Source organism: Parasteatoda tepidariorum, chromosome 1 (assembly GCF_982258835.1).
Source record: "Parasteatoda tepidariorum strain Cologne lab strain chromosome 1, Ptep-v5.0, whole genome shotgun sequence".
Classification (NCBI taxonomy): Eukaryota; Metazoa; Arthropoda; class Arachnida; order Araneae; family Theridiidae; genus Parasteatoda; species Parasteatoda tepidariorum.
In genome coordinates this window covers 57,050,722-57,067,071 of record NC_141755.1, presented here as the reverse complement: position 1 = coordinate 57,067,071, position 16,350 = coordinate 57,050,722, and the positions used below count along the sequence as shown (strand labels likewise).

The 16,350-nt window shown below is 28.6% G+C and overlaps 1 protein-coding gene across 1 annotated transcript in view; it reads right to left on the bottom strand.

Moving 5' to 3' along the window:
• The window catches only part of LOC107454251 (very long chain fatty acid elongase 7), a 28,640-nt gene extending 18,661 nt beyond the window's left edge, over positions 1-9,979 (bottom strand). Inside the window, exon 1 of the mRNA XM_043043031.3 lies at positions 9,855-9,979. The gene's annotated coding sequence lies outside the window, so the exon portion shown is untranslated. The remainder of the gene's footprint in view (positions 1-9,854) is intronic.
• Between the last annotated feature and the right edge of the window lie 6,371 nt (positions 9,980-16,350).

The following is a 16,350-nucleotide window of genomic DNA, read 5'->3' as shown; positions in this document are numbered from 1 at the left end:
GGAGTTAAACAACAGGCAGGAAAGTACGCAACTACTAATGCTAAAAGATTACATTGTTTTTTGAGAAATGGTAAATGGCTTAGACATTTTTATTTTCACTTTGACAATGCCGTTATTAATGTAGGAGTCATAAAAGCCCTGTTTAATATGGCTGAAAATGATTGATAATTGAGCAGAATCTAATTCTCAAAACTCGCTTGTTTCAAAAAATATAGTCTTTATCTCAAAAGCAGTTCCACGTAAGAAAAAAGAATTGTGGTGATCGATTACGGTTCAAAGAACTACACATTTCTATTATTTCTATTTATTTATAAATTTTTTCATCCAGTCACTGATTTGATCGTTCTCTTCACTTTGAGCAATTGTGGCTCAGGTAATAGAGCATTCGCCTCTCTGTGAGTTGAACCAGGTTCGAAACCCAGCAGTGGCTGGTTGATATGAATTCTCCTCCCGGCTGGCACCGAACACAGTGCTGACGTAAAATATTGGGAATAATGACAGACGGAACATGGGTTAAAGTCCCTTTGTTGTCTGGCTAACCGTGGGAGGATTTCGTAATGTTCCTCTCCATGTAACGAAAATGCGGGTTATTTCCATCAAAAAGTCCTCCGCAAAGACTAGTTTGTCTCAATGCTTGATCCAGGAATTCCCTTGTCTTCTAGATTGGGTTTAAAATTACAAGGCTACGGAGTTTATAGTTTTAAACTCAGAATGGAGTCGACCGTTCAACGCCTGTTATGAAATAAAATAAAATTTTATCACAGAGTCTTTGATTCACCTTTTCATTGATTCCTTCTTTCACTAATTCACCCTCTTACACTGATTATTTATTCAACTAATCCGCCAATTCAATGCCTCGCTGATTAACTGATTCGCTTCATTTGTTCTCTTCTTCCTTTCCTTCGTTATTTTCTCGCTTTTCACATTTTTCACTTTATATTCATTATTTACACGCAAGAATCAGTTATAGTTCAATTGTAATGTCAGTTATGAACAACGTCAAGAACTCGATTTTGATCAAGAATTTTAAAAAAACATTAAAGACATCTTTATTCCTTTATCTAAACAACTTTTGTTTTCGGACTTCACAAATTTTCAAAATTTCACCACTTCAAATTTTTCTTTCTTTACGATGTGTCCTGTTATCAACAGATTTTGTGAAGAATTAGAAAAAGCCATAGGAAAATAGCTATACTTTGTTGAAAGAGCCAGACTTGCTAGATTATGATAAAGCTAAAGTGCTTCTGCCACCTGTTCACTTTGCTAACTACTACCCCTTAAGATTACTTCACCGCTAATTCTGTTTCTTGGAAATACACAGACATCTTACATCAAAACTTAAAATTGCTCAGTTAAAATAAGCTTAATGTTTTTATTTTATCGACTTTTTCGAAAAATAATGGCTCACTTTTTCGCAATAACCCATCTCTGACAGATTTAGTTCCCGTTCGCTTTCCTAATTCACTTTGCTTGATAAATTAACCTAATTAACCAAAATTAGCCTAATTCACTCTGCTTGATAACCATTTTTGAATGAGATTTTCAAAACAATATAGTCCTGTTTCCATAACAAATTCAGTGAATTCAATTGTTGTTTGATCATATCGTTCACCAAAATATTTTTTGTAAATAATTAAAGAAATAAACATATTTTTCAGGATTTATGACATAACTATTATTGACAGAGACTTCTAAAATTATGCATTTGGAAAAATGAATTGGTTATTGTCATTGCTACTCTTCTGTGAATAGCAATGAGTTGGAGTGATACTGTCGATAAGGAGAAATTGTTTGATAAATTCTGCAGATATTAAAAACATAATAAAATTTATTTTAAATTGCTTATTACAAAACACTTCAAGTAAATAAAAATACGATTAGATTAAATTTAAATATGTTTCCCAAAGCCTTAAACAAGGAAACTTGATTCTTTTAAATGGAAATTTTTATCGTAAATTACGGTATTGAATTATGCTATTTCTTATTATTTTATTTTTAAAAAATCTAGGTTTTGTATATTTTATGAGAAGTTTTATTTAATAACCGTCGTTGAACTTCCAATCCAATTCTAAGATTACGATCAATGTTCAACTCCACAGCTTTTTAATTTTGAACCCAACCAAGAAGACACGGGAACTCCTGAATCAAGCATTGAGACAAACTCGCTTTGGTGGAGAACTTTTTGAGGGAATGTTGCCGCACTTGCGTTACATGGAAGGGAAAACAGCGAAGACCCCCACGGTTATACCACGTTTCTATCCCATGATCCATTTAATACTGATAATATTTAACGTCACCGCTGTTGTCTACGCGAGCCTGAAGCAGAATTTGTATTAAACCGATACCACTGGGATTAGAACCTTGGCAACCTCAATAGGAGGTGAACGCTCTATCTCCTGAACCACCACGGCTCAAAAAAAATCAATTGTTGTAATCATAAAGAATACTGTAAAAGATATTTAGAAATCAAATAATAAAATGTAGTTAAATACGATTTCTTGATAGTTCTTTTACACACAATAAAAATTCAGCAAGTAATTAAACATATGAAGATCTTAAATAAATACTTCTTTAAGATCTTTAATAAATACGGTAAGATATTACTTGATTAAACGTCTTGATAAATATTGACCATAGATGGCGCCACTGGAAAACAAGAACAATTGCACCTTCTTTGCCTGAAATGGCATACGTCTACAACAAACGTCTCGATTACGTCTGACAAGTCTTGAAAATGAATGCTTATTTTTAAGAGCTTGAAACTTGTCAATTTTTACTTTCATCTTCTTACTTCTGAAGTCAATGAAACTTTTTTTAATCAAGTAATATGAAGAGCATATTTAAATTTTACGGCAGATGTAATTTTAAAATTTTTAATCGAACAATTTCGATGGAAACTCGCCGATTTAGGTCACATGTTTCTTTGTATTGCGCCTTCATCAAGCACAACTTCCGAAAACTTCTAAAATATTTATCTGAAAGCAATGCTAAGGAACAGTATGATGTATAAACTCAATGAGATCTAAAAAAATGTGGCTTACTAAAATATTGCCCTAAACCCTTCTAACATGTAAAATTGCTTAATCAGGCACTGAGGTAAAGAAGTGCGATATAGGCCATAAAACGTTAATTCTTATATTCTTAATATTTGAAACATTTAACGTGAATAATGAATAGTATTTTTTGTGAATGACTCATCTGCATTTTAGAAACTTCGTATCATAAAATTCATTTCGTTGCATGATTGTTTCTTAAACATTGTATAGGGTAAACCAACCAGTGAAGGAACATTTCCTATATATTGATTAAAAATAAGAATTTGAAAGTTTTTCTTTAGATTGATTGGTAACAATAGCTTACTGCCAAACAATAGGAAGTCATCTAGCAATGTTTTGGATTACCTGACCAAATAGACTTCTCTGGAAAAAATTTTGAATTTATTATTATCTCTGCAACACCTTGTTTCTTTGAAAAAATTATAAGGTGAGTGTTTGTATTTATATGTTTGAAGTGGAATTGATTGCATGCAATAGTTTTATTTTTCTCACTGTGAAAAAGAGAATTCAAAACATAGTTATTGAAGTTACGTTTTATTTTTTTTAAGCATCATAGCATAATAAAGTAGTGAGATAAGGGGTGTTTATTCACTGGATCACCAAACGATGAAAAACCAGTGAAGAAACAAGTGTTCCTTCACGGGGTTTTTTTCTAAGTTAATGAAAATAAAAGATAAGCTTTAATTTTCTTGTACCTTCAGTGATGTTCCGCATCAAAAGTATGTTAAAAATACGAAAAACAACTTCTAACCAGTGAGGGAACAGACATGTTCCTTTACTGGGCATAGATTTCCCAGTGAATGAACAGTATGTGCTAATATGTTGAGACTTTAATTTTCAATTCATGATTACAAAAAAAAATTTAACATTTTCCAAGTATTTATATGTTATAATTTCAAGAATAGGCTTGTTTTTAAATATTTGTATGACTTATAAATTTATAAAGAGTATTAAAAAATAACCAAAATTAAGTGTTCCTTTACTGGGTATACATTCACTGGTAAGAGCTGTTCCTTCACTTGGTCTTCTTACTACTTGTTATTTGAACCTCCAAAACTTTGAAACAATATTATGTAAGCTCTCTACAATTTTTTTACATAATTTGCAATTTGTAACAAATATGTTGACACTGTCATTTAACTAAAATTACGAATTTTGAAATTAATAGGATTTTTTAAAAGACAAGCGAAGCTTAAGTGTTCCTTCACTGGTTAGTTTACCCTACTCGTAATTCAAGGTTCTTCTGTGTTCGTTAAGAAATAAAAATAGGAACATACGAACATAAAACAAGTTTTTAAAATTATAAATACTTTATTATTTTCGATGGTAACATGTGAAAATTTGTTCATTTGATTTGTAAAATTCAACTTAATTTATAAAAAATTTTTACCATACTAATTAATACATTGTCAAATATTTAAATATCTAACTTATAATATACATAAATCTGTAATAAAAAATTTCCTGTGGCTATTCCACTTTAAATTCATATCTTTCGCAATTTTACCATTTGAATTACGAGTAGAGATTTTAAATAGTGATTAAAAAAAATTATAAGAAAATGAAAGCAATCAATATGCGTCTTTGTTGGTGTTTTGCTTCATTTGATGAACAATCATGGATTGATCATACACTACCCTATGTTTAACAAACAATCTTTTAACAAACAATGCATACACTGTCAAAATGCCAAACTGTTTTGGAAAATATATCTTGCTTATACTAGAATACTATAAAGTTTCAATGCCTTTCGAGAGATTGAAGTGTTACAACAGGAACTGCGAAAGCTATTCTTGAAACAAATAATGGTTAAATCCTAGTATAAGTTACAAGCTTGGCGGGGATTTAAGAAAAAGATAATAACACAATTAGAACCTATTTTAAGAATATGTTCTAAAATTTTAATAAGAATATGTTCTAAAAAATATTTCTACAATATTTAAATTGTGAAAGTTAATTGAAGAACTTTTTGAAGAATTTCCTTCAATTATATTTCAATGAAATTATAACAGAAACTAGTGTTAAAAATAAATGATATTGAGGTACAGAAAAAAAATGCAAGAAAAGGTAATGACAAATTTAGACTATATTCTAAAATATATATTCCAAAAATGGATTCCACAATTCTAATAAAAAAATATTTAATAAATCATTTCTAAAAAAAATTTATTATTAAAAAAGTCTTTTTTTAGAATTTAACCCAAAGTTTAACTTTGATTTCTATAAAATTGCAACTAAAAATGCATACCATACACTTTTAGAAAAATTGGTCCAATCTTGATACGAAGCAAATTTCCTTCAACCATAATCAGGTATTAAATTGACTCATCCCCAGCAACAAATTTACCTTGTTGGCCCTAGTTGGGCTCAAAATTGGCACAATATGGGTCCTATATGAACATGCACCGAAGGACCAATATTGGGATGTCTAGATTTTGTTATATTAATCCGAAATTGAGCCAATATCGGCCTATATAAGGCCAACATAGGTCTTATATTTTCTAAATAATGAATAGAAAATATCGGGTGAATCTGACAATCTATATAGGGCCGATATTGTTTGTAAAGTGACTGTAACATGTCGGGAGAATCTGACAACTCTATATAGGGCCGATATTGTTTGTAAAGTGACTGCAAAATATCGGGTGAATCTGACAGCTCTATATAGGGCCGATAATGTTTGTAAAGTGACTGCAAAATATCGGGTGAATCTGACAACTCTATATAGGGCCGATATTGTTTGTAAAGTGACTGCAAAATATCGGGTGAATCTAACAACTCTATATAGGGCCGATATTGTTTGTAAAGTGACTGCAAAATATCGGGTGAATCTGACAACTCTATATAGGGCCGATATTGTTTGTAAAGTGACTGTAACATATCGGATGAATCTGACAACTCTATATAGGGCCGATATTGTTAGTAAAGCGACTGTAAAATATCGGGTGAATCTGACAACTCTATATAGGGCCGATATTGTTTGTAAAGTGACTGTAACATGTCGGGAGAATCTGACAACTCTATATAGGGCCGATATTGTTAGTAAAGCGACTGTAAAATATCGGGTGAATCTGACAACTCTATATAGGGCCGATATTGTTTGTAAAGTGACTGTAACATATCGGATGAATCTGACAACTCTATATAGGGCCGATATTGTTAGTAAAGCGACTGTAAAATATCGGGTGAATCTGACAATCTATATAGGGCCGATATTGTTTGTAAAGTGACTGTAACATGTCGGGAGAATCTGACAACTCTATATAGGGCCGATATTGTTTGTAAAGTGACTGCAAAATATCGGGTGAATCTGACAGCTCTATATAGGGCCGATATTGTTTGTAAAGTGACTGCAAAATATCGGGTGAATCTGACAACTCTATATAGGGCCGATATTGTTTGTAAAGTGACTGCAAAATATCGGATGAATCTGACAACTCTATATAGGGCCGATATTGTTTGTAAAGTGACTGCAAAATATCGGGTGAATCTGACAACTCTATATAGGGCCGATATTGTTTGTAAAGTGACTGTAACATATCGGATGAATCTGACAACTCTATATAGGGCCGATATTGTTAGTAAAGCGACTGTAAAATATCGGGTGAATCTGACAACTCTATATAGGGCCGATATTGTTTGTAAAGTGACTGTAAAATATCGGATGAATCTGACAACTCTATATAGGGCCGATATTGTTGTAAAGTGACTGTAACATATCGGGTGAATCTGACAACTCTATATAGGGCCGATATTGTTGTAAAGTGACTGTAACATATCGGGTGAATCTGACAACTCTATATAGGGCCGATATTGTTAGTAAAGCGATTGTATCTGTCAATTCTAGATAAGTTCGATATCAGAAAATAACGGCTTTTTGAACTTTTATTAAGCCAAGATTCGTGAATATTGGTTCAATGAGAGCGCCTGCCTATTTTGCCTGCTAGGGGTATTTCCAACCAAAATATCGTGTAATAAAATATAAGACTCAGGGAAATATGGATCTACTAAGCATCGCATTAAAGTTTCAAAAAATTTGAATTATATTATGGTTCAAAACTCACTAAAATTTGTAAGAGGGTTAATTGCGTCAAAAATGAAAGATATTGACTTTCAAAATAAAGAAAATTACGTAATTACAATATGTTCAAAAAGCCCTAGAAGGAATATACCTTAAATATAATTTCCAAAAGTGTTTCAATTGCGAAATATTTTTTAGAGAATTTTTCCCAGAGTTTGCTTCCTATTTCAATTAAATAGCAACAAAACGTTAAAACCATAACAGCGACAAAAATGAATGGTAATGACATTCAAAATAATGCACAAAAAGACAATAGCTTAAGAGTCATCGCATTTGAAATTTCCTTGTTTTGTGGAACATCACGTGCAAAGAAACATTCTCCACGCAAAATAAACAAGATTATCCTTGAACTTAAAATGTCTTAAAAATTTCACAACAAGACTGATTATTTTTTCAACAGCACGAACCAATCACTTCTTTTTTGTCCTGAAAAACTACTAAACTGTACAAAATACTAAAATGAAATAATTAGTGAATATATCAAAAGTTATAAAAGCGTATCGCCGTCAGTATCTTTTGTAATGAAAATGTTACTGGTAGATATTTTCACAATGAAATTTTGAAACTAAGGAATAAAATTTCATAAATTATGGATGTTTTTGTGTCTCTTTTTTCCAGATATAAAAGCGACAATTAGAATGCCTTAAATGATGATTCGTAATTGTTTTGATTTTTAAAAAAATAAAAACATGATTTATTTGATTTAAAACAGATTTTTTTTATTTAAATCGGATTTTATTTTTTAGCTTAAAATTATTTAAATTTTATAAATATAATTTTTGTTGGTACATCATTAAAACATATTATGACCACAATTTCATAAGAAATTGATTTATATAGTAATACATACAAGCGCATGCTTCAAAATTCGGAAATATATTTTCAATTTTAAAAATAGAATGTGGTTTTGGAGATTTGTGTTTTAAAACTGAAAATTAACAACCAGGATTTTAATAACTATCAAATTTTTTAATAAAATAATCTGCTTCTTAGAGTCGTAATACTATGAAAAAAACTCGATTAAATTTTAAATTTGTTCTTTTTTCGATTGGCTGTTCAATGTCTATTCAGTCATCAAAAGAATTTACGCAGAATGTGTCTGAGCTGCATTTAAATATGTCTGCGGTTCAGGATTAACAGTTAAAGATGTCCAAGATGAAAACACAATAAAGCTTCTATTCCAAAAGAAATTAGACAACAACAATTTTGCAATGGGTAACCTGTAATCGCCGGCGGCTATCACGATTCTCTTCATTTTGTAGTGAATGATATGTAGATTATATTATTTTTCTAATATATTTTTCGATATTTTAACGTGAATAAAGTGTTCTATGTGTAAAAAATAACTATTTTTCTTAAAAAAAGAGCGAATAATAGTTTAAAAAAAAGGATAAATTTCGGATAATTTTTTTTTATTCATAGTATATTTTTATTTTGCTTTATTCGATAAAAATGTTTCTTAAGAAACGTTTTATAAATCATTTTAAAGCAATATTTCTGAGAAAAAAAATTATATGCTGTTTATCGCAACAGATTAAAGTTTATTTAAAATAAGGGGATATGACTTTTTACTACAGGAAGTTTAAATACGTACGTCAAACGAGTTTAGTTTCATCAAACTATTTTTTTTCTTTTTTTTTCTTTTTGCGCCAAATGAACAAACCTAAGTGTCACGAATTAGTGTTACGAACCCACACAGTTTTAAAAATAGCTCATTATTCGTTAAAAATCATTATTTCGTAATTAAAAATAGAGATGTAAAACTTTACACTCATGAACAGCTGTTTTTGCAACTGTTAAGCACTCAAAATTATAGAATTATATATTATACGCTAAAATGCGTTTTACATATGATGAAAGGGCCTTCGCAACATAAATTTCACAGTTTTTTACCTAAATAAGTTTTTAAAATAAGTAACTTTTTCTGAGTTCAGACACAACCAAAAAACCAAATTGCATAAAATAAAATGACATAGCTTCATCGAATTTGTAAAGATACTAGATAATTTGATTCAAATAAAACGGTTTTCTTCGTAAACTGTTGGTAAACTTCGTAATATGATTCGATTTGTCTCAAATTATGCACTAAGAAATATTTTTTTACAATATTCGATTAGCTTCCTGCAAAAAAAAATTTTACCATTAACCTTAAATTCAAAAATTTCAGACAGTATTTTTATTTTTACTACTTTGAAATTTGTATAATTTGTTAGTTCATATGCCTTGACATAAATAATGCAAAAAATATTTTCAACACGTCATTAAATTTTTATCTTTAGCAATATTTGTCTTAGGCAATTTTTATCATTCTCAAATTTCTATTTAATAAAAATTACTGTTTCAAAACTTATTGTTTAATATAAATTCTAAATAATATTACTTCTATATAATATAACTTTTTTTATCGGTTTATATAGATTATTGATAAATAATTTATACCAAAGCAAGACAATCTAAAAACTTATATGTAAGAAAATAATGCTTAAATATTTTCATTGACACTCAACCGTCTAATTTAATGAAGTTTAAAAAATTAGTAAATTAAAACAATATAATTGTAAATGTAATTACAACTATATTACAAATGTATCACAATTAAAATATATAAATGACGAAATCTTTAATCAATCTTGAAATTAAAATTTCTTTGCTTAAAGAAAAAGATAATTAAATTATTAAGTTTTAATTTATTTATCTAAATTAACGTATGAATTTACCTGTATTAAATTTTAAATTCCTTAACTTTAGCGACTTGTTCAATTAGAATGTCTCACACAATCCTACACAATCATTTCATTCTACATTTTGCTATAGCTTAGCGAAACGTGAAGGAAATTTAAACAAATGAATGTTCCGTATGAATATATGAATTAAGGAAAAAATACATAAAGATAACAAACAGCATTGCTAACGAAAAAATAATTGCTTCTTCGAAATTCGGAGATTATCTAATGGAAGAATGATCTAGTTTTCATTATTTATTTTTTATTTATTCATCCATTTCTTCAATTTTTCATTAATTTATTCGTCCATTCATTTATTTATTCGAATATTTTCTTCTTGTATTTATATATAGTTTAATTATTGGATCTAATGCTTTGAAAATATTATGCGTTGCATACTATAATACTATTTGATTGTCCCACTTGAAATAAACATTTTTGATTTTAAAAAAAATGTAAAAATTTAATGTCAAAAACGCAAATGTTGAGGCGTATTTAATCATAGCCAGTAGCAGACGACACGAATGCATTTTTTTTTGTTCTATTTTATTACATTATATACTAAAATTAATATAACATCTGATTCGATAACATTATTTGTGTTTATGATACTATGATAGTCTATTATATTCTATTCGATATGATTTTCAAGTCAATTGCAAACAGCACTTTCGATTTAGAGTCAAAAAATATTCTAAATATTATTGGTTTTAACTAAAAATTCTGCAGTGTTAAAGATATGAACATTTAAGTCGTATAATAAAATTTTCGAAATAATGAAAACTAAGTGGTGGGTTTATTCGTTTGAATTACTCTCGATTGCATTTACACTCGATTCTATTGTATAATTTACAAAAATTTTACATTTGTCTTGATCACATTATATTCGATTATATTTCATTTGATTTTATTATTTATAGTTTCATTAAAGTAAACGCCATGTGATCATAAAATTATGTATACTTTTGATATAAATTAAATTTATCCTTTATATGTTAAGGGATTATTAATATATTAAAGGATTTCTTATATTTCTCCTTTTTAATTTAAATTTATCTTTTACGAGAGTAATTCTTTGTAATAAAATTAAGTTTCATAAAAAGCAACGTTTAAAAATAAAAAATGGTAAAATTTTTAATAGTAATAGTATTATTAAAACAACATTTTAATGAAACTTAAAAAAAAAACTTTTGAAACTATAAACGGCAATTAATTTTTTTCTAAACTTATATGATTATATCCGTGTTCATATTTCAAGGCGTCGCGGGGGTCCGATTTTTGAGGGGGGGGGATAAAATGCCCAGTCACAATACTTATCTAAATTTCACACAGAAAAAAAAAGCATTCTTAAATAGTTTTTATCGCGATAATAGTTCGCAAAAATTTTCTTCACTTCTCTGAAATTGGAGAACTTTTAGAGATTTCTAATAATTGAGGGAAACATACACCCACCGTTCCCGCCGCTAAAACTGCCCAAGTATTTTTAATTATTATTCAAATAGGATATAACATAAGCATTTTATTATTAGATCTTACAAAATGTAGAAAATCCACGTAGTTTTTAATGATGGAATATGCTTGAAAAATTATGGACTCCACTTTTTAAATATTAAAAAGAAAAGTTAGAAAACATTTTACGCGATTGTTTTTATTTTATATGATTCCCGGATGAATATTCAAATTAAAGGCGTTTAAATAATCTAACACTTGCCTTCTTTTTTTTAAAAAAACGTAGTATTTAACCATATTACGTTTCTCATTAAATAATAATATCAAAAATAAATGAAATATTTACGATTTACACCAATTTAATATTTAGGTAAGTTCCTTGATCAAGTAAAACACTATCTTTCATCTGCACGACATCATTATCTTTCAAGTGTGTAATAGATTTCAGTGGGTGAAATAAGGTCGATAAAATAATTTCAGCTTCGCCGGTTTTAAGATAATTATACTCATTTGAAGCTCGCGAAAACTTGGATCTGAATTAAATCTATCTAAGTTTCCACCACTGCTACTTAGATATCTAGAATTATGACTACATTTGCTTTCTGCATAAGTATAAACATTTACTTGGTATCAAGTATCAACATATATCACACAACACATTATTTCACACAGCACATTTAACTATCGTAAATATATAAAATTCTAACTTAACATTTGAGCCATTCATTTTAATATAATCAGTTAACAATGACTAATGATCATTTAAAACTGACATCACTTATAAATAAATACGACGAATAAATTTATCTGATAATTCGTGGTTTTCCTTTGAGTATTTACTCTCAATTCAATGCATATGTTGGTTAGTTCCATCAAAAAATCCTCCACTAAATCAAATTTCTCCCAATACTTGTTCCAGGAGCTCCCTTGTCTTCTAAATTGAGTTCAAAATTACAAGGCTATGGAGTTAAGCATTAGTAGTAATAAACCCAAAATTGGATTGACTATTCAATGACAGTTATAAAATTATAAAATGATTATATCAGAGCCATGGTGGGTCTGGGAATAGAGCACTAGCCTCCTAATGAGGTGACCCAAGTTCGATCCCCAACGGTGGCTGGTTGATACGAATTCTGCTCCCGGCTTGCACTGACCACAGTGCTGACGTAAAATATCCACAGGGGTAGAATCCTTTTGCCGCCGTGCTAATCTTGAGAGGTTTTCTTCTTTTCATGTAACGATATAATTATAGTGATATTATCATTTATTTATTTAAAGGAAATAAAAGTTATCTTTCCCACTGTTATGCCCAATAACAGCTATATCGCTTTTGCTTAATCTAATAGCGTAAAGTGTGATGAACTTCGCGGTGACTTTACGCTATAAGATTAAGCAAAACACAATCGTATCAAAATAAAGATTAACAATAATCAGCATGATTTGACGTGATTTCTTGTAGTCCCTCAAAACCTTTTTTCTTCTTATTATTAATTTAGCTTTTTAGTACATAACTTTTTTTTATTGTTTTTTTATTTACATTTTTGCTTTACTCCCTCACTAATTGCTCTAAATAACTATATAGTCGATTGTAAAAAATAAATTTAAAAAGCAGCAATAGGACTTTTTCAGAACGCTGGGGAAAAATGCATTAAACTATAAGAGATTTAATAAAATAACATAATTTTTTTACTCTTTTAAGGCCCAAACCTTTCTTTGCCTCTACTTAATTCACTTCCAATGACTAGTGATGTGGCAGTTATAATAAATTTTATAGTATTCTAATTAGATTAAAATTGGCGGATAAATAAGCGAGAAGGAGAAAATTAAAAATTCATATATTTCAATTGTTTTAGAATTTCGTCAAAGAAAAAAAAATTTAAATATATGCCTATTTTTCAGTAATAATAACGTTTATGTCACTCAATCAGCACCTCTCTAAATAGTCCCCGTTCCCAAATTTTCTCCAATTCGACTATTTTCTGAAGAAAAAAAATTTTTTAAAAAAGAAAATTCTGTATGATAATGATAATAATGGTAACTAAGAAAATCAAATCAATTATAGTAGAGAAAAAAATAACCTTTCTTTCAAACTTTTTCGCCGAAATATTGATATTATCAATTTTTATCTGAAAGTAAACTTGTTCCAAAATTATTCCAAATAAAAGCGACGTCGCAATTAATGTACATAAAAAAAAAAACGTATTATAACTTTCATTTCCTTTAGGTAATTACGGTTTCGAAAGTTGCGTAAAAGTAATTAAGGCTATTTACCAATAGCCTTATTTACTGCATGATTTCTATGTAACTGATATAAAGGTGATTTTTCATAAATTTCCTCTTTACAATTTTCTTTTGGGTCCAGCCTTATGTTTAAACGTTCATTCAATTTTGGAACTCGGAGCAAATATTAAAATTTTTAATATTTTAACGGAAAAAGGCAAACACAAAACGACATAAGTAATAATAATAATGACAACTTAATGAGAGTAGAATGATTTTTCTATCAATATGGTTACAGCAAAAAACAAAAATTTTATAAAAAGAAAAACAATTATTAACAGTGTCTTAGAAAATTAAAATATATTTATATTACAATTTAAATTAAGAAAAAGAAATAAAAGAAAAAAAAACAACTATAGTTTGAGAAGTTACCTTTAATTAAAGTATTTTCCTAGATCCTCCTAATAAATGATTGTATTGATTTCAAAGATAAATTTTGTCCCATTAAATATTTAAATTCGACAATGATTTTCCTAAGGATAACGATTTCATAAATATATCTTAAATGTGCGATTTCATCTATTTTTATATTTAAACTAATAATATTCCGGTTTATATTGCAATACATGTATAGTGCGTTAGGAGTAATGAAGAAGAGAACATGATAATGTTCTCTATTGAATTAATTTTAGAAAGGGTTACAGAAAAATATGCATGTAATATATTTTTCAAGGAAAGTTTTTTTTTTTTTAATTTTTGTTTTACGGGTTCAATTTTACCGATTTCGTTCGAATTTCGAGTTGGATCATTTTTAACGGATTAAAATGGTGTTTAAATTTGAAAATTCAAATTCTTTTCAACTATTATTATATCAAATAATATTTTTAAAAAATTTGGTGGTAAATGTAAAACTTATCTGAAAGTGGAATCAGTTTCAGATAAGTTTTACACTTGTGCGCAAACAGTTTTTTTGCTTTCATAATTTCATAGATATGGCAAGATTCAAGCGGTTGAAATCCTTCGCTCATTTTTGTACCATATTTCACAGATTGTTACCTTGTAATATAGTTTAACCCTATGACGCAGAATTTTTACTAAACATATTTTTCATTCTTCTTCATCATTTTGTATTAATTTAGGTCAAAATAAATGAAAAATATTATAGTTAGAATTTTAATAATTTTTCTTTTAATTATTTCCTATGCCCACCTGTGTTAACATTTCGTCAATTCAGGCATTTACAGGGCAGATTTGTTGACCACTACCACTCTTTAAGGGGCACCATATTAGGTGGGCCAACGTTGTTCCCACAGTTAGGACAGATAATACAGAGAACGAAGGAACATCCATGTCTTGCCCGGGATTCGAACCCAGAACCTTTCTGATGCACCAATCGGCCATTTTAATAATTTATGGTTATGAAATACAGCATTACACACCGGTATCTTCTTCTGCGTTAAAGGTAAAATATTCATAACACGGCTCACTTTCAAAAAAATATGGAAATTATAAGAGTTTAATTGCAACATTTAATCCAAATCTAATTATGTCATAACAAAATGCATTTCTCGAATTCTAAGTTCGAAAAATGTTAGATCAAAAAGTAAAATGATTCAGAAAATTTTGAACATTAACTTGATGCTTAACTACCAAGAAAACATACCAAAAGAAAAATCAATGGATGTATCAATAATATAGTAACAGGATAGTAATAAATTGATAATATAAGAAAGTTTTTAACTTGTAGGTAACAGCCCAAGTTTTAAGCACTGTGGCTGTTTTCCCCTGAATTACCATAACTTATTTTAAAATAAAATTTAAGTATTAATTTAAAGTATTTTATAAAAAATTATTAAAGGCAAAGTTTTACATATTTATTTTTCATGTGAAAAAAAATTTCATTTAACAATTTTTGGTCTTTACATATCAGAAAAAAGTTCTCCAATAAGTATTGTAAATTATTTTAATTTTCATCTATTCATGTTTGCTTCCTAGCATATCATTAGTTCTAACATACTAGCAACTCAAAACGTGATCAAAAGCTTTATTTTTATCTTCAAATTATCAATGGCCAAATGCTTAATGATAAAAGGCATTAATCCGATGGGTTTAAAATTAGAAGAATTTAATATGACATGTGACTAAGGAAGAAGAAAAATATGAGAATCAGATATTATAGCACACCTCGTAGTAGGTTAAAGAAAATATCAGGAAATTTTTTTTTAAAAATCTAAAGTATTAGTGAAAAATTTTCTAGGAAACTGAAATTCCATTAAATTTTCTTGTGAAGTTAAGCTTAGACACGCTATGCTCACTCTGTTTAATGCTGAAAAGATACTAGCTTTTTATATTTTTCCAACAAAAAAAAAACTCCCTTTCTTAAATTTTAATTAATTTGTTTGAATTATTAATTTAATTTAATTTACTTTAAATCCTATGTTTCACACTATTTTAATTTCATACTTTCTATTTCCTTTTTTCTCCAAAAATTGCTATTTTAAAAAAATGAAAAGTAACCTGCTTTGTAAGTGGTTTTTTGCAAGATTTGAAACGTGTGTCACAGGTCTTGATTTCAAAACACTGAACATTTGATTTCAAAACACTGAAAGAAGTGAGAGTTCGAATTGTGGAGAATTTTAAAAATTTGTGATAAAATTTTTGTTGGGAATTAACCAAAAACTTTCTCGCACAAAGTAAGACTTTTAAGGATTTTTTATGGATTTAAAATGATTTTCAATTGTTTCTGGAAAATTTAAAAACTAAAATCAAATTAAAACACTGCTCAAAACATTTCAATGCCATTGGAGAGGCCAAATTTCCT